At 41.0% G+C, this 26,788-nt stretch overlaps 1 long non-coding RNA gene across 1 annotated transcript; it reads left to right on the top strand.

Annotated features, from left to right (window-relative positions):
• Nucleotides 1-418: 418 nt before the first annotated feature.
• On the top strand, nucleotides 419-26,266 carry LOC140734334 (uncharacterized). The gene is made up of 4 exons (XR_012100524.1): nucleotides 419-833; nucleotides 18,795-18,936; nucleotides 20,397-20,569; nucleotides 20,995-26,266. It is a non-coding gene; the product is annotated as an uncharacterized lncRNA (long non-coding RNA).
• The last annotated feature ends 522 nt before the right edge of the window (nucleotides 26,267-26,788 follow it).

Raw genomic sequence — 26,788 nt, 5'->3', positions numbered from 1 at the left:
AATCAAATCTTTTGTGTTTTATATTTGTAATTAAATTAGATCACTTTGTAGAAATCTGTTTTCACTTTGACACTAAAGAGTATTTTTCTGTTGGTCAGTGTCAAAAAACGGAAATTAATTTCACTATGATTCAATGTTGCAAAACAACAAAACATGAAAACTTCCAAGGGGAGGGGGGTGAATACTTTTTATAGGCACTGTATATACATTGTGTTTCAACTTCCTGTTTCCCCATGTGTACCAGTCCGTACACTCTGCAATGGACTTTCTTTGAGATTAAAAATTCACTGAGAATACACATCTCAGAGTTATGAAGTGACAATCTAGATTATACATTTGGGTCCAAGAGTGCTACATGGACTCCACATTGTTTCAGAGCCAGGAGTGTTCCTTACTAAGATTGTTTGGCTAAGTTGAAGGCAGATCTAAAGGTTTATTTTTTCTCCAAGAGGATCACAACCTTGTCGTGGTTTGGAGGTTTCTCTGCCTCAGTGACCTGAAGAGCTATGTTGGTTGGAGTTAGGACTTTATGCTTTGGTTCTTGGTAGGATCACAATGCCAAACAGTTCAAAGGGTAGAGGCCAGACTCAGAGTGTTCCACTGGTTCTCCACCTTCAGGGGTTCAGCTCAGGACTAACAACTCTGACAGGTCAAATACGGAAACAGCAATGAAGAATCCTTCTATACCTTTGTGTGATGATATTCCTGAGTCTTCACCCGGGACTTATATGACTGACAGTAGTCAAAACTGAGAGCAAGCTACTGGCAATCTGAGCATCGCCAGAGATGGAGGACCTTCATTATTGCCCAAAACAACAGGGGCATAGCAAGCAGTAAGTTAGTAAAGATTTATTAACCCAAATTAACATCTGATTAATTATAGGTGGGATTATTTGTACTTCCTGAAAATAATAAGCATAATATATGAGAGTCTGGTCTTTTAAAATCTTGCTTTCAAACCTTGTAAATGTTTGCTAACTTATTGAAAAATATTATAATTCCAAAGGAAGGGCAGAACAGAAAAATGTTGGTGATAATTGTAAAAACATGCGTGGAAACCAAAATCCCATTGTCTTTAATCCTGGGATTGTTTGAGGGAAAGTGAAAACCTTAATGTTTCCATTTGGCAGATCGTAATCTTAACTTTAATCAGAAATGCTCAGATCAGCATATCCTACACAGTACGGGGATAGTCGCCAAGGAGAAATTCAAAATAGTAGAGAATAGAGGGGCTGAAGATACAAAATAATAGACTCGTTCTGCAATTATTTTAACAATAACTAAAAGTTCCATCTTTAGAATGAAACATGAAATACCAGTAGACCTCTGTACTGGTCTGAGGAATAGAGCCACTGAAATGTTACATTTGTCGTAGAGCACCAATCTATTTCAACTATCTAGGCCATTGAGATTAACATTAGTCTATTTTAGACCATGGTTTCCATGGAAACATTTATGCCTTCAGCCATGCATGCACTTTCCATTGAGCACTATCAGATATTCTTAAGCAATGCAATCTTCTAACTCACTGATGTCCAGGCCAACGAATACCCCTGATAAACCCCTCCTTTCTGCAGGTGTGATAAGGTGAAGAGCTCCAGCTTTTATCAAGACTTTGTATGTTCTATTGAGACTGCCATTATGAGGAGTTTTATTCTGTATTGTTGACAATAAGGTGGAATCAAAATTATCTCTAAAATGCAAACAAAATTTGCACTAAGATAGAAAAGTGTTCAGCAGCTCTAATTTGCTGCATGTCAAACTTGTGAATAGCAGCAAGGAACAATTTACTACATTCATTTTTTCAGGAATTACTTTTATTATTTCGTGGAGCATAGCTGCTGAATGCAGTTTATGTAAGGGTCTTGGCCCGAAATGTTGGCTGTTTACTCATTTCCATAGATGCTGCCTGACCTGCTGAGTTCCTTCAGCATTTTGTGTGTGTTGCTATAATTTATGTAATGTTGAAATTTAATTTAGTGATGTCATATACATGTACTATATCAGAACAACAAGGATCATCTCTGAAGAGAGTTACTGTGATCAAGGTGGGGGCTGGATTCTGTGTGTGGTCACTAGGAATTTTTTCAGGGAGCCAGTCTAGGACATGGGGAAAATAATCAGAGACAGTATTTAAGGCCTTCATAACCACGTTGAAGTTATTCTAGTAATGCATCTATCCTCTGTTAGTGTCAGGCAGAGCTGGGACATTGTTCTGACACGTCTCTCAGTCCCTCTCGCTGCATTGTTGCACCTCATTGTAATGTTTTGTATCTTCAAAAACTAATCAAAAGAAGAACACAGGAGCCAGGATTCTTACCTACTTAGGTTTATTTTCCTTTCTTAAATGAAGCACTCACATATAGTTGGGTGGTACAGTGCAGAAGTAATACTTCTTCTTTCATTTATTTTCAGGAATGATTGAACCTGTTCCACAATAAACTGTGGTCCATTGCCACTGATTAAGCTCTGGAACATCAGTGCTTGAGATGATGCTTCTCAACACATCAATCATGTGCGAGGCTGTTGGGAAAACTTCTGGCCACTTTTGTACCCATGAATAGTCTGGCAAAAACCACATGAATCCACTGCCAGGCTATTCCCAGGGATGGAAAGGCACTGCAATTGGCAACTACTGGATATGTTGGCATCCCAAACAGTGCATGGCAAGCTGCTCGATCTGTTGATATATCCCAGGAGACCAGTCAAAGCTTCGAGCCAACACTTTCATTTTGACCATGCCTAGGTGACAGGCATGTAGCCCTGCCAACAGCTTAGCTCTCACCTTGGATGGTACAACAACTCTCAATCCCCACATAGGGCAACCCCTGCAAAGGGCAAGTTCATCCTGGTAAAAATGGGGGAGCTGGAATTTCTGCTGCACATTCCAGCCAGTTTAGGTTGTCGTGTAGACCTGAGACTGTGTGGAGTGTTTTCTGTTTTCCCTTTGGATCATCTCTTCTCAAATAGGGAGACTTACCATGTGCTTTAGAAAGAATATGTCACGAGGAATGTCCTCTTTTGTAAATTTTCAGTTTCCCTTTTCCAGCGGTAAAAGGGAAAACTAATTAGCATTTCCATGATTAGTTGTCCTCTTGAATTTGTTGTTGTAATTGTGCCGTCGGAGAAACAGAGCCCATCTCTGCAATCGTGCTGCTGCTGTTAGAGGGACAGCCCTCTCTGGATTGAAAATGGACACTACTGGCTGATGATAAATAATGAGAGTAAAACCTCTGTCATACAGGTACTGGTTTTACATGCCAAATCAGACTCAAGGCCTCGCTGTCAATCTGTGCGTAACTTTTCTCTGCAGTGGTAAGAGAATGCAATGTAAAGGCTATGGGTTATTCATTTCCATCACTCACAAAATTTGACATGACTGTGTCCGTACCATAAGGCAAGGTGTCACAGACAAGCTTCACTGGGCAATATGGATCATAATGTGTGAGTACAGTGTCTGAATTTTCTCAGCACACTTGTGTCATTCTTGTGTGTCAATGATGTGACCACAGTAAGTGATGCTTGGTTTAAAGAATTCACACTTGTCTTGTTGTGCTCTGATCCCATAATCTTCCAATATTTTTAATACTGTCTTGGGATTTGGGAGATGTTCCTTGTGATCCTCGCCGGTAGTAAAGATATCATCCAGGTAACACAGAGTACCAGGGCAGCCTTGCAGCACTTGGTTCATAGCTTTCTACCAGAGTGTAGGTGTAGATGCTACTTCAAAAATAGGCGTATTGTAGCAATGAAGCCCTTTGTGAGTATGTATGGTGCAAAACATTTTGGTCTCTTCTTCCATCTCCATCTGTAATAGGCCTCAGTTAAGTTCACTTTGCTGAAATGTTTCCTTCCAGAAAGGCCTGCAAAAGTCTCCTCTACCCTGGACAGAGGGAATTGATCTACTTTCAGTACTCGATTGATGGTGACCTGAAAATCACCACAGGTCCTGACAGACAGATTCTTCTTTGCTGCTGGGATCACTGGCATTGCCCATGGTCTCCACTAAAACTTGGAAAGAATTTCACGTGATCCAACTCACTGGCTACTTTATCATGGATGGTATAAGGAACTGGATGGGTTTTGTAGAATTTGGGTGTGGCATTTTCATTTATCACTATTTTACCCTTGATATGTTTGTGTTTTTCAGTGCCACCCTTGAACACTGTTGGTGGCCACATCCAGTACCTTTCATAATTTGCATTCAGTTGACTCTGTTGCAGAGGATATGGCAGGCAAATGATGGATGGATCTCCAATCAAGTTGTAATTGCCTCAGCCAATCCTGGGCTCACCATGCTGGCCCTTCTGTTTTTACCATATGCAAGTCCAATGTGGCTTGTTGGTTATTGTAGTTCACTGTCAAGACGTCATTCCCACAGGAGATATCTTTTCTCCAGTACAAGTTCTAGTTGAATATCTACAGACTTCAGTAATGTTCAAACTCATTTTGTGGAATGACTGGAACAGCTGAGCCAGTGTCCGATTCAGTTTTAATTAATTTGCCATTCACTTCTATGTAAGGTGTATTGTTTGTCTCAAGTTCATTTTCAAAATGTAAATCTCAAGGCTACTCAGTCCTTTGATCAGTATCATGCAGATTAGTGCTCTGCTTGAAACTGCAACAGAACATTTTCTCTTCTTCTCTTCCCTGTCCTTTGAAATGACAACACCGAGGAATTTAAAGTTGCTGACTTTATTCACCTGTGATCCTCTGATGTGGATTGGCTCATGGACCTCTGATTTCCTCCTTCTGAAGTCAATAATATCCTCCTTGATCTTGCTGACATTGAGTAAAAGGTGATTGTTGTTGCACTACACAGCCAGATTTTCAAATTTCCCTTCTATATTTTGATTCATCACCACCTTTGATTTGGTCTACAACAGTGGTGTCACCAGCAAACTTGAATATGGCATTGGAGTTGTGCAGTCATAACTGTAAAATGCGTAGAGCAGGGGTCTAAGAACACAGTCTTGTGGTTTACCCGTGCTGATGGAGATCGTGGAGGACGTGATGTTGCCAATCTGAACTAACTGGGGTCTGCAATTACAGAAATCAAGGATCCACTTGCACAAGGAAATATTGAGGCCACGTCTTTGAGCTTAGTGATTAGTTCTGAGGGGATGATGGTATTGAATTGCACTTATCAATCATAAGCATTCTGTAATCAGCAGTGATTTTGGTTCTAAATGTTCCTGTGTTATGTTCACGGTGACATCAAAGCTCCTTTCGGCTTCTTTGGATGGAGTAGTTAATCTTATAAACAAACTGTATGCTTTTCCACCCCTAGCACTCAGCAACACTGGCCCTTGTTTTCATAGCCTTTTTAAATTGCTTCAAAATACTTACCAATTAATTCAGAGTACATCATCCAGTTATCCGTTGTACAATCAAATGCATATATCGTTCCAAAGTAGTCAGCCACTTCTGCTTTATATTTATTGATTGTTATTATCACACATTACTCTCTGTTTATGAAACCATGGCTGTACTCATCACTTAATAATTTTTTCCATTTTCTGCCTTTTTTTTCCAAACCCGAACATCTCTCTCCACTTATGAAGAAAAATGTGCTGTGCTTCAATTGGTAGGTAGTTGTCTTGTGTTCATTTTAAAACTTAATCATCACCACTGTTATTGTTTGTAACTCCAGTAAAACACAGGAGTCAGGATACTTGTCTACTTTGTTTTTCTCCCTCTTTATATTTAGTCAGGCACTTGTATGTAATGTGGTGGCACAATGACATATGCTATTCAAGTACTTCTTACATATAACCCATAATGAATTTTGTAAATAGACAAATAATGTTTAATCAAACAATATATTGACAATATTACTCAAGTATAACTATCTAACAATTACAGCACGGAAACAGGCCATCTTGGCCCTTCTAGTCCGTGCCGAATGCTTACTCTCACCTAGTCCCACCTACCTGCACTTAGCGCATAACCCTCCACTCCTTTCCTGTCCATATATCTATCCAATTTTTTTTAAAAGACAATATCGGACCTGCCTCTACCAATTCTACTGGAAGCTTGTTCCACACAGCTACCACTTTCAGAGTAAAGAATTTCCCCCTTGTGTTACCCCTAAACTTTTGCTTCCTAACTCTCAACTCATGTCCTATTGTTTGAATCTGCCCTACTCTCAGTGGAAAAAGCCTATCCACGTCAACTCTATCTATCCCCTTCATACAGTAATTTTAAATACTTCTATCAAGTCCCCCCTCAACCTTCTACGCTCCAAAGAATAAAGACCTAACTTGTTCAACCTTTCTCTGTAACTTAGGTGCTGAAACCCAGGTAACAATCTAGTAAATCTTCTCTGTACTCTCTCTATTTTGTTGACATCTTTCCTGTAATTCGGTGACCAGAACTGTACACAATACTCCAAATTTGGCCTCACCAATGCCTTGTACAATTTTAACATTACATCCCAACTCCTATACTCAATGCTCTGATTTATAAAGGTCAACATACCAAAAGCTTTCTTCACCACCCTATCCACATGAGATTCCACCTTCAGGGAACTATGCACCATTATTCCTAGATCTCTCTGCTCTATTGCATTCCTCAATGCCCTAGATGTTACTGAAATATTAACTACACTACACCCATATTCAACAAACCTCCCTTAAGAATTTGTCAGAGCTAATGGGGAACTGTTCAACCCACTGCACGTATTTGCACATGGCTGGAGGCTTAACTCCAAGTTATTGCCGACTCATTAAGGAACCATGTGGGAGGATGGGCTTCACACTTATTACTTTCAAGAAAAATGTCCTCTACCAGCCAGCACATGAAAACACACCTTTGCCCTACTAACGATAGAGATTCATGGCAAGACCCTGAAACACACTGAGCACGTCCAAAATCTTGGGATTCAGCTCCTAGCGAAGGCAAAAATTTATGATGAAATTCACCATTGCTTCAATGCACCACCATAGCGTTTTGTCAGTGAGGAAAAGGCAAATTGAAGATCAAGGCCCCAGACTTAATACCCTCAGCCCGTTTCTGAGATCACTTGGCACAGGAATGACTAACTAGATAGATAGATAGATACTTTATTCATCCCCATGGGGAAATTCAACTTTTTTTCTCTGAAGAAAGCTCCAAATGGGAGGATAATTAAGCCAAGCCAAAGTTTTTGACAATTAAACACTCCATAATTTGAATACATCCAACACCAGACCAATGACACAAGACATAGGAGATACTGGAGATGCTGGAATTCGTGAGCAATACACACAAATTGCTGGAGGAACTCAGCAGGTCATGCAACATCCATGGATGGAAATAAACAGTCAATCATTTAGGCTGAGACCAGGGTCTCGGATGCTGCCTGACTTGTCGAGTTCCTCCAGCGTTTTGTGTGCCATACGCAAAAAATTTTGTTCCAAGCTCTATCAGGTTAAAATACTTTAAAGTGGGGGAATTAGGGGAATTAGAGGACAGTCTGGTGTCTTAAGTCACCGCTCCATGTTCAAAGGACAGTGATGCAGTTGTAGGGTATCTGCAGTTCGGGCTGGGATGTCCAGCTGTCAGACCAGCATGAATGAAGTCTGGTGGTCCCTTAGAGTTAACAACTTGTTAGTGGGTTCAGGAGTTGGAGTTCTATGCGAGCTGGAAAAAAACAGATCCAATGGCCCCCTGGGTATGCGAAGTGGTGAGGCTGGTATTTGAGGCCTAATGTTCGTTAATGAGCGGTCAGTACCGAAGGTGAAGGCCCAAGAGTTGAATCAGAAATCCAGAAGTTGAGGTTCATTGGCCGGGTCCTAAGGTCTGAATATCTTTGTGAGTCCACTGGGGTAGAAGACCCAATGTCTGCATGTGCACATCTGAACTCAAGTCCACTGGAGGTTGGAGGCGGAAGAATCTTGGGGTTAGAGGACTTTACATGTGTGTGGGTGGGAGGAAGCAACAAGGGCCTTGTTCTTCTGTTGTTAATTTGCTGCTTGTTGTGTTCTGTGTTGTTCTACCGAGCATCGCGGGCATGCTATGTTGGCACTGCAATACATGGCATCACTTGCGGGCTGCTCCCAGCCCACCCTTAGGTGTGATGGTTGTTAATGCAAATGACGCATTTCACTGTTTCATGATAAATAAACTTGAATTTTGATCCTGAAATCCTAAAGTTAAAGATAAGCTAAGCTTAAATATTTTTCCAGAAAATCCTTCTGCAATTTTGAATAAATAAATACATTTAAGAATTATTACATTGTTGCATGCAATTTCCCTGCACAAATGAGCAAAATGCACAGGGCAGTTCAATTCCACATAAACAGGAAGCAGTGTGGATAATCCCCATTCATTTTTACATTATAATTAAACCATTTTTCAGAATGCGTGGAAGCAATTTTTTAAGCAAGTTTAAATATTAATTTGATCGTACCATTGCAAGCTAAATATCAGTAAGGCAGAATAGATTTTTGTGTAATGCTCCTGTCCCTGCACTCCACTTCCACTCTGAGTTAAACAATCATGTCAGCTGGAAAGTCCACTGCAGTATTGACAATTTGAATGAACACCGATCCCATTATTTTAACAAAGGGCATGGTAGAAATTGAGACATTATGATTTAGTCAGTGTATTAAAAGATACTGGAACTTGTGAGCACTGAGGAGTGTAATATTACACAAGCTGCTGAATGCAGAACAGCATTATCAAGATTAATTAAATAAGATGATGAACAGAAATGTTCATTAATGATGTGATGATGTAACAAAGCTTGTACAGAAGAGCAAAATGATAGAGATAAGGAAAAATGATAAGGATGAAAGGAACGAATCATCGATGTCACTGTGTCTTTTGACTCACATGATAGATATAATTTCCACTTTAGCCATGCTTTTGTTTCAATGGGAATTATACAGTCCTTGCAAAAGGTTTTGTCTGGTATGAAAAACTAAGTCATTAATGGAGAAGTACCGATGTTTTGCTGTTTCCATTTCAATTGGCTGCCGATGGTCTTTATCATTTACATTAGTTTGAAGATTAGCATATCATCTGCTGATCTTTTATTGTTTACAACCAATTAAATGTGTTGGAAATTTGATTCACAGCCTGTTCTTTGCAATTTAACAAGTTCTAGGACTTTGGCATACTCAGGGAGGCCAAGGTGTGTGTTAATTAATTTGTTGTAACCAGTAAGTGACTTGACAAGAGTAAATTTTAACTTTTGTTCAGGGTTGTATGTTAGTAATTAATATTCCTTGATATCCTGATTTGAATGGTTGAATTCAAATGGACCTAATTTCAGAGTAGCCATTAAAGTATGATATTGGGAGCTGTAGATTTCAGGAATGCTCTGCCAGAAATGGCCCAAGTTTAAACAGTAGCTCTGTTTAATTACAATGGCTTTAATATCATCAGTACAAATCTCTGTCCATAAGACACTTGACTGTTACAGTAAACACGAGGAAATCTGCAGATGCTGGAAATTCAAACAACACACACAAAATGCTGGTAGAACACAGCAGGCTAGGCAGCATCTATAGGGAGAAGCGCTGACGACGTTTCGGGACGAGACCCTTCGTCGGGACTGACTGTTAGCGTGTTAGCCAGTCCAACTGTTCTGGCTAAGGTTCCAACAATCAAGGTGATGATCTGGGAATCACTGTAATGTCTTCTATTTGCTTTGCACTGATATTGGGGCAGGTAAGACCCTATACTTCCTCTGCAGAATTATCTACCTTTACAATCCATTACCTCTGCATTAGGATCAGGAACTAAATGTAGCAATGAGCACTAACAGAAAATACTTAAAAATAATTAACAGTTTAGGTAGCATCTGTGGGGAGAGATGAAATAGGGATTCAGGTCTATTTAATCTAAACAGGGGATGGTTAGAGATAAGCAGGTTATAATTTGCAGGAAAATAGTTTGGGAGTTAAATGAGAGCAGCTGCGATGGGATAGAAAGGGTTGAAAAAGAAAAGGCATCCCAGATCTAAAGGGTTTTTCCAACATTCCCTGCTTTCATTTTAGATGTTAAACAGCTGAAGTATTTTACATTTGCAGAATGAAGAATCATGAGCCATATCCCAAACCTCCCAGTTCTTTGCTGCAAGCTGTCAGCACCTCGGCACCTCTCAGTAAAATGCTATTTGCAGTTATTGTCATTGCTTTATTAAAAGTGGCATGGACTTAGCAAGTTAGCATCCCATGCCATTGCATTCTCCTGAACAGAAGCATCCTTTCCGCCCTGAATCTGCCTCTTTGAGAATGCTCTCTGGGAAACTCAATGTTATTCATCATCATTGAATTGTTTTCAGATCCTGAGAATCTGTTGCTGAATCTGCCAATCTCCTGCTCTAAAGAGTTAACGAAGCATTTGCAGAATAAGGTAGCAGCCGTTTTGAGCTTCATGCTAATGACAGCACTGGCTAATTACAATGATGAATGGTTCCCAGATGTAGCAGTGAATCTGCAACCTGGCTAACATTAACCTGGAGTCCATTTACATCACTTGCTTCCCATTGAGTATTATTGATAATAGCTACCAACTATGTGTATGTATTGAGAGAATATGTATGCTCATAGATTATCCATGCAAGTTTATGTATAGCCACAGCTATATTCTCACCAGACATATCTATTCCTAGGATGAAATTAATCTTGGGCATTGGTCAATAATGGGCTGCTGTTTGCTGCAAAAAGCTTTTTAGTTATGACTCCCAGGTTACCTACAGGCCACACTTGAATGGTGAAGGTTGTACCCCTATGTTCTTCATGGTTCTCAACCTACTGAAGCAGCTGTAGCCATCACTGAAAGATGGTGACAAGACCGAGGCAGTGATGATGCCCAAAACTAAAGTGCTACAAGAGTGGCAATATCTTCCTCTAACTTAGGTGAATACCCAAAATACTGACACACAAATCTTGCTTTTGGTCATCACCCAGGCAACTTGTACGTCTGATAGCCCATTGCTCAGAATTCATGTGCTTCCCTATATCATTATCTCTGTATAAGCATATAGAAAGGGTTAACATATGAGGAGTGTTTGGCAGCTTTAGGCCTGTACTCACTGGAATATAGATGAATGTGGGGATTTCATTGAAACCTACTGAATGTTGAAGGGACTAGATAGGGTGGAAATGGAGAGGATGTTTTCTATGGTGGGGGTATTGTGAACTAGAGAGCGCTGCCTCAAAATTGAGGAGTGACATTTTAGAACAGAGGTGAGGAGAAATATTTTTAGCCAGAGAGTAGTGAATCTGTGGAATTCTCTGCCACAGTCTGCAGTGGAGGCCAAGTCCATGGGTATATTTAAGGCAGAGGTTGGTTGTTTCCTGCTTAGTCAGGGCATCAAAGCAGGTGTATGGGATCGAATGGTATCTGGGATCAGCCATGATGGAATGGCAGAGCAGCCACAATAGGCTGAATGGCCTATTTATGCTCCTATGTCCTATGGTCTTATGATCTAAGAGTATCAGAGGAAAATGGATGTAGGAGAATGCAGAGAGCTGATATAATAGAATGGAACCTGTGGAAAGGGAATTGAATTAAGAGAGTATTGCATACTTGTAAATTTTTGAGTCACAGAGAGAAAAAGCAAAGAAACAGACCCTTCAGTCTAACAAGTCAATGTGGGTCATCAACCAGCCATTTATACTACTCCTATATTTTATATTCTCATCAGAATCAGAATCAGGTTTATTATCACCCACTTGTGTTGTGAAATTTGTTAACATAGCAGCATCAGTTCAATGCAATATATGATAATATATTGATAAATAAATAAACACACAAATTGATTGCAGTAAGTATATATATGTATATTAAATAGATTAAGAATAAGGCCAAAACAGAAATAATATATATTTTTTTGAAAAGTGAGGTAGTGTTCATGGGTTCAAAGTCCATTTAGGAATTGGATGGCAGAGGGGAAGAAGCCGTTCCTGAATCGCTGATTATGTGGCTTGAAGCTTCAGTACCTCCCTCCTGACAATAACAATGAGAAGGGGGCATGTCCTGGGTGCTGGTGGTCCTTAATAACAGACATCACCTATCTGAGGCACCAGTCCTTGAAGATGTCTTGGATGCTATGGAAGCCAGCACCCAAGATGGGGCTGACTAATTTTACAACTTTTGTAGCTTCTTTTGATCCTGTGCAGTATCTGCCCCCACACCAGCCTGTCCAAAAGCTCTCCACAGTACATCTGTAGAAGTGTTTGACTGTTTTGGTTGACAGACCAAAACTCCCCAAACTCTTATTGAAATATAACTGCTGACTTGCCTTCTTTATAACTGCATAAAAATATTGGGGCCAGGTTAGATCCTCAGAGATCTTGACACCTAGCAACCTGAACTTGCTCACTCACTCCACTTCTGATCCCTCTACGAGGATTGGTTCGTGTTCCCTCATCTTTCCCTTCCTGAATTCCACAGTCAACTCTTTCATCTTACTGGCATTGAGTTCAAGGTTGTTGCTGTGACACCACTCAACCAGCTGGTATATCTTGCTCCTGTACGCCCTCTCATCTCCATCTGAGATTGTACCAACAATGGTTGCCTCATCAGCAAATTTATAGATGATATTTGAGCTGTACTTCAGATTCATCAGATTGCACCACTCACCCACACACTAGGATCAATTTATAGCAGTCAATAGTGACTAACTTTTGTAATGTGGGAGGAGACCAGGGCACCCAAAGGAAGCCTATGTGGTCACAGGGAAAACATGCAAACTCCACTGGAATGGAGTCCAGGATCAGGATTGAACTGAGGACACAAGTGCTATGAGGCAAGGGTTGTTAGCCGTACCACAGTTTCACCCATTGCGAGGTATATTTTCAATATGACATTCAGATGGAGAAATGAGAGAATTGTGAATGACAATTTCTCCATTTAAAGAAAATACAAGCCATTGACGGAAGCGTAAATGTGAAGTCCACTCTTCTCTTAGCTTGCCTGGTCTTGTCAGTTTAGTGTTCCATCACTTGCTTGCTATTGTGCAATTGAGAGTTCATTTTCTTCACCTGCCTACATTTGGCAGCTTCCTTTCATGATGGAGTCATAGCTTAAAAGCGTTCTGCAGACTGATGTCGAACAGTGGCCAAGAAGATATTCATTTAGTTATAGTTATGTTTGGTGAGTTAATAGATGTGGCTGTACCTAAACTTGCATGTATAATCTGTGAACATACAAATTCTCCAATGCAATACACACATCTGGTAGCTGTTATCAGTAATACTGTAAGGGAAGCAAGTGACATAGATGGTGGAGTGGAGCTGATGGGCAGAATGGCCTAATTTTTCTCCATGTCTCATATGAGTCCAGGCTAAACTCTGGTGAATCTCATGTAGGAGGGTCCATAAATCAGCATCTGAGGAAACAAGAGCTCAGCTCTTTTTGCCTTGATCCCATCAATGCCCAAAGCTGAGCCATACAAAGTCTGGGGGAAATCAGGAAGTTATCCTTTGACAAGAAATTTTTGCAGTGAAGCACTCCAGCTAAAGTTAAGAGATAGAGCACATCCAGTAATGTGAGCCTCCAGAAATGGTGCACTTCAATTTACAGCAGTTTTTAAAACAGTGTATCACCCCTATTCCACTCCTGACAGAGCAATATTTTATTTTACTTGACCACTTCTGACTGCCCATTCAATATGGTAATGAACTGATCCTGTGAATTATGGTGGGGTCAGTAATGCAATACATCAGTGGGCAGAAATCCCTCTCCACTGGTATTACTGAAGTGTCAACAGGTTGATGGATTTTAGGGCCAATTAGGTCAAGCAGAAGGCAATTATAAAGGTTTGCAAAATTTTGGCTGTAAACCAGTAAAACCCATTATGAAATAACTTGATTTTTTTCTTATTTTTACATTTCTTTGAGCTGTGTTCTTTTTCTCAAGTGAATGACTGGACTATTTTAGAGCTATGGATATATAAGACTTTTATTTATACTATATAATAGATTTCAAATGAGTTGCTTTGAAAAATCCTGGCTGCAGTCAGTTCAGATTCTGATGAGTGGTTCTAATCTCATAGACCGAACAGTTCCTGGATCTCTATTCCACCAGTCTTACAGCTGAATCTCTGACTACCTTAACAGCAGGTGAGACCAACCTTAAATTACAGGGTGGGGTCCTTTCCATATTTGCATTGCACTGCATGCAAAGGCACACTTGCTTTTCATGATTGCAATTCACAGGATCAGGGAGTGGTTATGTCACAGGAGGACAGTCATTCCATTAAGCTTGTACAGGCTCTAGCTAAGAGCATCCAGTCAATCCCACTCTGCTGCCCCCCACCTGTATAGTTACATATCCAACTCCCTTTTGAATGTTAGAATTGAACCTGTCAATTGAATTGTATTATTTTCAAATACCAATTCTTCTTGTCAACAGAGATTGAGATTACTTTGTGCTAATAACTGACTTAAAAGGAATGCCTACTAAAAATGTAACAAAATATCCTCAGGACAATATTGGTTAGAACAATGGGAATGAGAAAAGATCAGAATCTGAATCAGGGTCAGAATCAGGTTTATTATCACTGGCATAAGTTGTGAAATTCGTTACCTTAGCAGCAGCAGTTCAATGCCATACATAACCTAGTAGAAAAAAGTAAAAATAAATAAAGAAGTAAATCAATTACAGTATATGTATATTGAATAGATTAAAAATTGTGCAAAAACAGAAATAATATATATTAAAACAGTGAGGTAGTGTTCATGGGTTCAATGTCCATTTAGGAATCAGATGGCAGAGGGGAAGAAGTTGTTCCTGAATTGCTGTGTGTGTGCCTTTAGGCTTCTGTACCTCCTACCTGATGGTAGCAGTGAGAGAAGTGCGTGCTCTGGGTGCTGGGGGTCCTTAATAATGGCCACTGCCTTTCTGAGACATCATTCCTTGAAGATGTCCTGGGTACTTTGTAGGCTAGTACCCAAGATGGAGCCAACTAAATATATGACCCTCTGCAGCTCCTTTCGGTCCTGTGCAGCAGCTCCTACCCCCCAATCCCCCCACACCAGACAATGATTCAGCCTGTCAGAATGCTCTCCACAGTACATCTATCGAAGTTTTTGAGTGTTTTTGTTGACATACCGAATCTCTTCAAACTCCTAATTATGCATAGTAACTGTTTTGCCTTCTTTATAGCTGCATCAATATGTTGGGGCCAGGTTAGGTCTTCAGAGATCTTGACAGCCAGGAACTTGAAGCTGCTCACTCTCTCCACTTCTGAACCCTCTATGAGGATTGGTATATGTTCCTTCATCTTACCCTTCCTGAAGTTCACAATCAGCTCTTTCATCTTACGAATGTTGAGTGCAAGGTTGTTGCTGTGACACCACTCCACTAATTGGTATACCTCACTCCTGTATGCTCTCTGATCTCCACCTGAGATTCTACCAACAATGGTTGTATCATCAGCAAATTTATAGATGGTATTTGAGCTGTGCCTAACCACATAGTCATGGGTATAGAGAGAGTAGAGCAGAGGGCTAAACACACAGATAAAAAAAAATCTCAGATAATTTGAAACTACTAAGATAATTGTTAACTTTCACATCGGAGTATCTGGTCCCAAACTTTCAGATACATTCCCTTTATTCTACCCATCCCTATATTTCTTGTTATCTAAACTTGTTTCCTCTCTTTTCCAGTTCTGATGAAGGGTCCTGGACCTAAAGTGCCAACTATTTCTCTTTCTGTACATGCTGCCTGACCTGATGAGTGTTTCTATTATTTTCTGTCTTTATTTCAGACTTACAGCATTTGCATTTTGTTTTATATATTCCCATTCTGATGGTGCCTTCTCATCCAGCTGATGATGGTCTCTCAGGAGTCCAAATGATTCTTCCGGGTAAAGAAAAATCTTAATTGCACTTGCTTCATTGTAGTTCTCGATCCCCTGCTCATTTGTGATGTAATTGAGAATATTGAATAAAGACTGGATAAGCATTCAGCAGAACTCTTCTATCTCTGGCCGCAATGCTTCATCATTGAATTCAATAATTTCAAGAAGTCAGATATTCCTAGCATTTTATACTTCAGTTGTTTCCACCTACTGATACAATTTCCAGGCAAACCATTTATTGTTTGCTAGCATTTACCACTCAGTTCCTGCGAGCACCACAACTAATTGTGGCATTCAATTTCTCTTGGATTCCATGATATTGTAGCTCTCTACATAACATCTCCACTTCTGTTCAACTTACAACATTTCCATGTCAGCACTTTCCCCGTACAGTTGAAAGGTAATTGACCTAGAAGCTGACTTTTTTCCTTCTCTACACATATAGTTTTTGTATTTCAAACATTTTTGAGTTTGAGTATTTCGAGCACGTTTCATTATTGTTTCAGCTTAACTGAAGGATTCTCTCCCTTTTCTAATGCTACTTTGTTTCTTAAATGGTGCACTTCACAAGTTGAATTTCCCCTTAATATTTGCATTGAATTTAGGAAGCAGTCATTATAGGGCAAAAATAAAGATAGAAGGTTCCTATGGGACGTTGACAGAGAATCCAGAGATGGGAAGGCTTTGGCAGACTTTCCTGGAGTCCAGGAATTTGCACAAACTGATAAAGGACAATTCACTCAGGAGCTGTCCTCTTTGTTTAAGGCCACTTCTGGAAGGAAGTTGCCAGGGATGTATATGAACGCCTGCACATTGAACCACCCAGCCAGATTACCTGCACACCTCTGAATGCTCATATAATACCGCATTAATATCAAAGTTTCCTTCAAAATGCAATACCTCAAAGAGGCTACATCATCATTAAGGACCCCCATCGCCAAGCACATGCCCTCTTTTCATTGCTATTATCAGGAAGGAGGGAGAGGAACCTAAAGATACACACTTAACATTTTCAGAACAGCTCTTCCCCTCCACCATTGGATTTCTGAATGGGCAATGAACCCATGTACATTATCTCACTATTCCTTTTGGCTCTCTTTTTGCAGTAATTATTCAATTTAAGTTTTAGTATTTTTTCCTATTGTAATTTATACTTTTATTATTATGTATTGCAATATACTGCTGCCGCAAAGCAACACATTTCATGACATATGCCAGTGATATTAAACCTGATTCTGATTTGGACTGGTATGTTGTAACAGTGAGTAGTGACATAAATTGTGTACATATAGACTCAGCAGGTAAAAGCACTGACACTTCACTTCTGAAAGAGGGTGATGTTGATTTTTCCTTTTCCTTCACTCACAGTGCAGCTTGAGGTTTATATACCACCTTTCACAACCACAATAATTCTGAAAGGTATTTTCAAATGGAATTCTTTCCTGTGGGCACACATATGAGTTGTGTTTGCCTTATGAAAGCCTGCATAGGTGTGGGTCCTGTACTCTGGCGGAATAATTTGTAATTGGTTTATTATAGACTGAGATACAATGTAAAGCTTCTCTCGCATGCCATCCACACAGGTAGGTGTTCTTCGCTGAGAAAGTACAAGGTAAAACATCGACAGAATACAAAATGTAGTCTTACAGTCAGTGGCGGTAGACAAATAAGGTGCAAGGACAATTACAAGGTAGACTGAGAGATCAAGAATTCATCTTTAATTTATCATTCTTATAACAGCAGGATAGAAGCTGTTCTTGCTGCTGGTTGGCACCCCTGTACTTAATGATCATAACTCCAAGAGACATAGGAGCAGAATTGGCCCATTGAGTCTGCTCTAGCATTTGATCATGGTTGATTTATTATCCCTTTCAACCCCATTCGTTTTCCTGCCTTCTCCCCATAACCTTTGGCACCCTGACTAATCAATATACCACTGAGAAATCGGTGTTCATGCCATCAGGAATATAAGGTGTTGATCCTCCAACCTGACTGTGGCCTCATTGCGACAGTGGAGGAGGCATGGATGGACAAGTCGGAACGGGAATGGGAAGTGGAATTAAAATGGGTGGCGGATGGAGCGTAGGTCCTCAATGAAGCGGTCTCCTAATCTGCGTTGGGTTCACTCTTATACAACAGGGAGCACCAGATACGATAGATAACCCCAACAGACAGTGAACTGTCACCCTGTCACCTCACCTGGAAGGACTGGAATGTTCCCTTCCTTCCCTCTGAATGCCTCCAACCTGATGGCAGGAACATTGATTTCTTGAACTTCCAGTAATGCCCCCACCTTTTCTATTCCCCATCCCCTGTACCCTCTCTCACCTTATCTCCTTACCTCTGGTGTTCCTCCCCCTTTTCCTTTCTTCCATGGCCTCCTGTCCTCTCCTATTAGATTCCCCCTTCTTCAGCCCTGTGTCTCTGTCACCAATCACTTTCCCAGCTCTTTACTTCACCCTTCCCCCTCCCATCTTCACCTATCACCTTGTGTTTCTCCCTCCCCTCGTCCCACATTCTAACTCTGACTCCTCATCTTCTTTTCTCCAGTCCTGCTGAAGGGTCTCAGCCTGAAATGTCGACTGTACTCTTTTCCATAGATGCTGCCCAGCCTGCTGAGCTCCTCCATCAGTCTGTGTGTGTGTGTGTGTGTGTGTGTGAGATGCTCGCATTTCCAGCATCTGCAAATTTTCTCCCGTTTGCAATTAGATCCAACTGATTAGTCATATTGAAAAAAAGTCAGCTACAAATATATCCATTGACTTAGCCTCCACAGCCTTCTGTGACAATGAATTACACAGAATCACTACCCTCTGGCTAAAAAATTGGTTATATGATTTTGGTTGATATGATTCTAATTGATTTCATTTTCTCTCATTTATTACTGGTGAACAAAGAATTACTTTACAGAGCAGTTTTGCCTACTAAATTTTGAAGGTGAACATCCCAATGGCATGATGACTGATCTTATTTGAACATTTTTCTTCAGGTTTGTCTGCTTGAGAGATGCTCTCCCTTTGAATGTAGAAAGATATGCGCCCAGCCCTTTAAATGACACGGCTTTCAAGCCTGCAGCATGGAGAGAAGCTGATTCTTTTGTCATGAATAGCACCAGTTGTTATTTAGACCAGGTAAACAATGTTAGAGAAAAAGAAAATCTCACAACAAAAAGACCACATGTTATTAACAACTGATGGTAACTGCCAAGAACATGAGCAAAATTGCTTAAAACTGAAATAATGCAATACTTTCTTACACATCTGTTTATCTGATGTTACAAAAATAAAATTTTGAGCTCATTATTTTTGGATGAAATATTTTGTTGGCTTCTTGTCCTAGCCCTTTCACATTGATATGATATCCTGTAGGACTGATCCTTCGTTCAAAAAGTGATCCACAGAGAGAACAGAATCAAGTCTGATGCAGTTGGTGATTATTTCCGACATTGGTTTCATTGGTGATAGTTGTGTCATGCTGGGACATGAATATTCAGTCTGAACTTGGCACAGAGTCATTATTCGATTACTTTCAGTAAATAAAGGCAGGATCTTGATTAGCAAAATCCAAGGACAAAGAGAATGATAAAACTTTCAGTGAGATTTGGCAATTGTCATTCTCAGAAGCAGCAATGGGAAAGAAATTAACATACAGAAGATGCCAATAAAGCACTAACCCAAAATTGGCCCTGAAAATGCTCTTAGATCTGGCTTATTCACTCTCTGCAATTACTTAGTAAGCAAATTTATATTGAATATCCTTTAGGATAGTGTACATTTTCAGAAAGGAAGGACTAAATGAATTAAATTGCCTAGTGCTGGGAAATGAAAGCTGTGACCCCCAATGCTGATTGACCCATGCATGTACTTGCTGCATTGATAATTTGTACTGTCTGATCATTATCATGATACCAAAGCACAATTAGATCTAATCGGACATTTGATTGCTTTAGCACTTGACCAAAGGCACAATTTTGTAAGCGGCCATCAGCGGAACCAGCTAGATGGACTGATTAAAGGTGGCCTATACTTCTTAAGGGGAAGGTGCATTGTGACTGGAATAATAGGTGGGTGTCATTCCAGAGATATTGCAGCTTGCTGGAAGTGATGGTAGAGCAACTGATCAGCACAGACTTTACTTGATAAGATGCAGAGGAGAGAGGAGTACTCACCCTTCAGCTGGAGAGTGTCCAATATTGAAGAGCTGCCCTGCTCCATTTCAGCATTTGCAACTAATTATGCAGGATTTGATGTACCAGCTTCCATTCCAACAGTAGTGCGGTGCAGACCCAGACACCTGCCACAGACTGCTCCCATCACAATTTCAGATGCCTGTGTTCAAAAGGACTTAGAAAGGGGGTTCCCAACCTGGTGTCAACAGACCCCCTTGCTTAACGGTATTGGTCCATGACATAATAAAGGTTGGGAACCCCTGGCTTAGAGGATGGTATGTAGAAATCTCTCCTCTGTATTTCTGAAATCTTTTTCCAAGCATGTGACAGTGGTATGTGGAACACAAATCTGTTTTCCTGTTCTAGGATGAAAACATTGATGATCTCCCCATCACCATTGCTCTGGTTTCTTTGATATTGCAGGTTTGTGATTCGGCACACACTGCAGCTTAGTGTGACCTCATTGGTCAGAATCGTTCTGCCCAGCTACCGATGCTTCCATCAACTACTTGTTAACCGTGGTGCATAAAGCAAGAACATTGCCAACTGATGTTCAAAGACATCAAGGAGTACTGATCTCATGTTCTTTAATTCAGGTTGTACTTTGATCCTGGAAATGTTAATTTTTTAACATACATGTTTTTATGTAATATTTGTCAATGGACAATAATTATTCCCACTTATCTGGCTGAACCTGACTGTCATCTTTTACCCCTCCTCGGTCTGCCTATTGTCACTGGCTCCTTTCTCATTGCTCCCCCACTCCACTTGATTCTGGATACCTACTTCCTTAGTCCTGATCCAGGGTTTCAACACAAAACTTCAGTGGTTCTTTCCCCATCCTTACAGAGGGTGCTCAACATGCCATTCCTCCAGCAGATTTGTTTTTTTTTTCCAAATTCCAGCATTTCAGTCATCTGTATTTCCAATTATTCATTTTAGCCACTTAGTCTTAACTAGTTAATCATTTAAAGCTTGTTTCCTGTTATTAATTGATTCAAAATTTGGAATTTTTGTTTAGAGGATGAAAAATTCCAAAAGGATGCTGATGGAAAGAAACCAAATGCAAAGACATCAGTTGGCTCTGTAAGGTGATTTATGAATAAGGTACCTATATTTATAGCTAAATTAATTGACTATTTCCAATACCTTATATAGTGAATGGGAAAAATACTGAAATGGTGTCAGAAGTGCTATTTGATGAAATTTAGAAACTGAGGTTGAATTGGAATGATGATAAACAGATATATCCCATTAGAGAGAATCTGCTATTGTGTACTTTGAGATATTGTGATTCAGTAGAGAGACTGCAAAAGAGACCATTTAAAGCTGTCCAAAAATTTCCAGTCCGAAGAACGAAGAGTGGAGGAAAGATTTTATATGAATGTTGAGATGGCTCTGGCAGAACAATCAGAGCTGATAAAATCAATCATTTTACTACATCTTACAACACCAAGAAGAAAATATTTGTCCATTGGGTGTCATGGTCCAGTCCGTGAAGTCCGCATTCCAGTTCACAGTCCGGTCCGTGGACTCTGGACTCCAGGTCTTCTGGCTGTCCAGTGTTTCAGTTGGGCTTAATCACAGGCACCTGATTCTCATATTGAAGCTGGAATATAGTGGCCCTGGGTTCAAGTGTGGTTGCTGGTTTGTCTTGTTGGTATCCTGTCCTTGCATTTGTGGGGGATGGTCTTGTTGTTACCCTATGGTGGGTTCTGTCCCTTCCTGTCCTTGCCTCTGTTGGGTAAGTCAGGCCGTCTTTGCTGTTACCCTGAGGCTGGACTGTTCCCTTCCTTCCCTCTGAAGCCCTACCGGCAACCTTGCCTGTGTCCTCGCCTCTATCGTCATCAAGTTTAGCTGCTGGAGTGAGACCGGAGCCTTGCCATGCCAACAGAAGGAACTATCTATTGTTGAGCTTGGAACTGTCTCTTTGTGTCCCTGTGTTTAGTGTCTGTGTATGAATCCTGGCCCTATGTCCTGTCCCCAAGGAGGGGTCCTAACTCTGTGTAAAGCTCCCTATGTCCTGTTCCCAAGGAGGGGTCCCAGTTCTGTGTTCTGTGTTCCTGTGCTCCAGTCCAAGGCTCAGTGTTCCTGTGCTCAGGTGCAAGGCTCCGAGGCGGTTCCAGTCCATGTGCAAGGCTCCGAGGGGGTTCCAGTCCAAGTCCATGTTGTAGCCAAGGCCCTGAGTCCTGGTCTCATCCAGGGCTAGTGTCTGAGTCCAGCTACGCCTCTCCCCGCTTCTGCTTTGCTCTACCTCGACCTAGGCTCTGTGTTCCTGCTCTCCCTCGATCAAGACCAAGTCTGAGCTTCATGTCCTCATCCTGCCCTGGAGTCACGCGTCCTGCCCTCACGTCCAGTCCTCGCCTGGATCCGGAGTCCGCACCCGAGTCAAGACCTAGGTCCCGGGTCCCTGTCCAGTCTCTGGCTTGGAGTCCTTGTCCAGGTCCCACTTTCCTGCTCTAGTCCTAGCCCATGCCCTGTCTCCTAGTCTTGTCCAGGGCCTGGGTCTTGTCCAGCGTCGTTTCTTCTCCACTTCCCTTGCTTTTTTGATACACCTAGTCTTTTCCCTAGTACTTCAGTGTCTGTGTCTTGTATTTGGGTCAGTTCCCAACGCCCACCCATGACATTGGGTCTGTACCAGCTCCCATTAGAACAAGGGTTCCCAAGCTTTCTTTAAAGCCATGGACCAAATCCATTAAACAAAAGGTCTGTGGACCTCTAGCTTGGGAACCTCTGCATTTGAGCAATCCCATTCCTCCTCTTTTCTCCCTCACGTACTCATCAGTTCTGCTTGATTCTTTTGAAATTTACTTACAGTAAGTGGTAATCCACGGTAGACTATTAACAAGCTTTTTACACGTGGGAGATAACTGGAGCACTCAGCAGGCTCCCACACAATTAAGAGAAGACCTGCAAACTGAGCATAGGCACTGATTTAAAGATCAAATCCAGGTCTTTGGACATGTGGGCAGCAACACCAACTGTTGCATCATCCTGAAACCCTCATAATTTACAGAGGGATACAATAGTACTGTATAAGAAAGCTATCAAATGACTCCCTGCAGAATGTATAAAATGTATCACAAGTGCATTGCAAACACCCAAGAAATGAAGTAGTTGATTGATATTGACTTTGTTATGTAACCAAAGACAGAAAATATTCTTCGGTACTTTAGTTAATAGAATTAACTAGCTAAAGGAGCTAATTACTAATTTTGCAGATTTGGAAGACTTTCTTTTCAGAAATCGGATCAGGTCCAAGAGACCAGAGTTAACATGGATGTGCAAAGCTGCAGAGCTGTAAAGGTTTGAAATGGTGACTGGCCAACAGAAGGTCGTAAGTATATTGGAACACAAGGTAAATATTGAGACTTGGCTGGCACCAGGGCAGGAATGGATTCTCAATATTCTTGGATTTCAGTATTTTAAAAGGGATAGAGAGGGGGGAAAACGGGGAGGAGGGTGGCATTACTGGTCAGGGATACTATTACAGCTACATAAATGGTGGGTAATGTAGCAGGATCCTCTTGAGTCAGTATGGGTAGAAGTCAGGAACAGGAAGGGAGCAGTTATTCTATTGGGAGTATTCTATAGGCCCCTTGGTAGCAGCAGAGATACCGTGGAGCAGATTGGGAGGCAGATTTTGGAAAGGTGCAAAAATAACAAGGTTGTTATCATGGGTGACTTTACCTTACCTAATATTGATTGGCACCTGATTAGTTCCAATGGTTTAGATGGGGCAGAGTTTATTAAGTGTATCCAGGATGGATTCCTGTCACAGTATGTTGACAGGCCGATTAGGGGGAATGTCATGCTGGATCTAGTATTAGGTAACAAACCAGGTCAGGTCACAGATCTCTCGATGGGTGAGCATCTGGGTGACAGTGACCACCATTCCCTGGCCTTTAGCATTATCATGGAAAAGGATAGAATCAGAGAGGACAGGAAAATTTTTAATTGGGGAAGGGCAAATTATGAGGCTATAAGGCTAGAACTTGCAGGTGTGAATTGGGATGATGTTTTTGCAGGGAAATGTACTATGGACATGTGGTTGATGTTTAGGGATTTCCTGCAGGATGTTAGGGATAAATTTCTCCCAGTGAGGAAGATAAAGAATGGTAGGGTGAAGGAAGCATGGGTGACAACTGAGGTGGAGAATCTAGTCAGATGGAAGAAGGCAGCATACGTGAGGTTTAGGAAGCAAGGATCAGATGGGGCTTTTGGGGAATACAGGGAGGCAGAAAGGAGCTTAAGAAGGGGCTGAGAAGAGCAAGAAGGGGGCATGAGAAGGCCTTGGCGAGTAGGGTAAAGGAAAACGCCAATTTATGGAGGAATTTATGGTGTGCAGGGAATATACGGGAGGCAGGTTTTAAGGGTCACTATTTTCTATGTGAAAGGCTTAAAATGAAGAATATTGCCAAGGTTGTTTAGATATTGGAGATATTGTAGACAGCAAGATGAGTTGCTTAGAAAGTAATTTATTATTGGTAATATTACAAACAGTGCTCAATGAAGACAACATTGAAAGACTATAAGATGAGGCTGGGCAGATATGAAGACAAGGCCAGTGTCAATGTACCAGTTCAACACAGTATATCTGCTAAACAATGTCAACTGGAGAAAGAAACATCTAGAAGAACCTTTGCTAATACATCGGTCCCAGGGTTACTGGTGATATTGCAGCCTGGCTCTGAAGCATCATTACAAAGCAAGCCATCATTGTCAAGGTGCTGCAAATGAAATCAACATATCATGGGCTGTCAATGTACAACATCATTACACAAGCTATCTAAAAATGCTGTCAGGATTTTTGTTCAAGCTCTATCATGTAGTATATGGTATATAAACACACAATAGTATCACATTGACCACATGACTTAGTTTTATAACCATATGCAAATATGCCACACATTTTGTGTTCTTGTTTTTTCTCTTGCATTCCCTGCTGTCCGATGTGTCTCTCTCATACTCTCCCTTATCATCACCGTACTGTCTCACAAACAAACTAGTGCAGCTGCCCTTTGTCCCTCTATTTTTTAATCCGCATTCTCATGGTCACTCCATAACTATACCATGCAATCAGTCAAATCTGTCAGGAGACAGTCCATCATGTGCAGAATATCACCAGGGTCATCTTGAAAGAACAATTGTCTCTCAGAGCCAAGAAGAGGCAGTCTTCCAGTCGCCAGGCAGCAGCCAGAGTGTAGGTTTACAGCATAGTTATAGAGTTTCCAAACTTGCATGGAAAAGCATATTTACTGGAAGTGAGTAAATTTTGATTCATTGTTTCGGTGAGTTTCCTTAGCAACCAGCCATGTTGCTCTATTAAAGTTGCTGATGTTCCATTAGTGCAGCTCTTGTTGAATGAAGCCATTTAATTTAAATGATTGCAGTTTTGCTTTTTGCCATTTTGTCATGTGCTGTGTTGCAGGATATAAAGTCATTTTCTTAGACAAAATTCGCAAGATCCTTCAAAAGATAAGACAGGATCTGGAGGTATATGAAGGCAATCTAGGGTGCCATGCCATAAGACCACATTAAGGTGTCCAGATAACTTTATCACACACCTCCAAGAAAAATCATAGTTATCTGTATGGTACTGACATCTCCACATATTATGTAATATGGAGTCATGGATATAATCCAATGTTTATACTGCTGATCTACTGTGAAGGTTTCTTTCTAATATGTGCACCAGTGCAGAGGGACACCATAATAGCTGTGATCTCCTAGGCAGGAACTACTTTAGCCAGTAAGTTGAGGTTTCAGGCATGAAAGTTGCAGCTGGAGTAGCCTGAATTATATTTTAGAATCCAAATCAGAGTCAGGTTTAATATCACAGGCATATGTCATGAAATTTGTTGTTTAGAGGCTGCAGTACATTACTATTCATAATTAAAAAATATATAAATTACTCTGTGTGTGTGTGTGTGTGTGTGTGTGTGTGTATGTAACACCCTGGGAAAGGTTTCACCGCTAATGTAATGATTTTTTCTGTAGCAGCGGTGTTCACGTCATGCCTAGAGATAACGGGGGCTTTGGAATGTGCGCTGTCAAATGAAAGGAGTTTTTTTTCTTGTGTGCCTGAGAACGAGGTGATCTGGGTCTTTTGTACGGTGAGAGATGAAGAGAGAAGATGCCAGAAAGGAGACGTCGTAGCCAGCAGGACGGAATAGACTTGGAGTGGAGCCAGGAGTTGACGAAGTCCGGGGAAATCGATGGAGGGGAAACCGAGAACTCCAACGCGCACATTAGACTTTCATTAAAATGGGTCCTTTTTGATTTACTTTACTAACCCTTTAGTCAAATTAAGAATTAAAGAGCTTAATTGCACTTGGTGTAGTGTCTGTTATTTTGTGGTACTGATTTGTAATGGGGGAACAGATCATACAGCATCCATACAAACAAGAGGTTTTGCACTTCAGATTTCACATGTTTCACAGGGCCAGACACTGTCTTCCCCAGACTAACGCCGCCGGCTAAACCTGAGGGTTCCAATTGTGGGGGTATTGTTCCAGGACTGATTTAGTTGGATGCTGTGTGATTGCCCTGTGCATTGAACCAGTTGGTTGTGTGTTTAAGTCTGTGCTAGTATGAATGCTTCTGGGGTGGAGCAGTGATGTGCACCCACAGGGCTACCAGTAACGAATGCACGTGTGTGAGTGGGGTAGATATTAGTACTCTAGATGAGTTGTTGATTTGACTTTTAAGTACTGTTAAAGCTGTCAGCAAAGTTATGATTGTGGGGCAGATGTTTGATAAAATGCACAGACCTTGCTTTAGTTCAGACTAGTGCTGACATAACGGCAGTGGAA

Source organism: Hemitrygon akajei, chromosome 10 (genome assembly GCF_048418815.1).
Source record: "Hemitrygon akajei chromosome 10, sHemAka1.3, whole genome shotgun sequence".
NCBI classification, from domain to species: domain Eukaryota; kingdom Metazoa; phylum Chordata; class Chondrichthyes; order Myliobatiformes; family Dasyatidae; genus Hemitrygon; species Hemitrygon akajei.
Note: the sequence above shows the minus strand (reverse complement) of the source record. Positions and strands in the feature narration are given on the sequence as shown.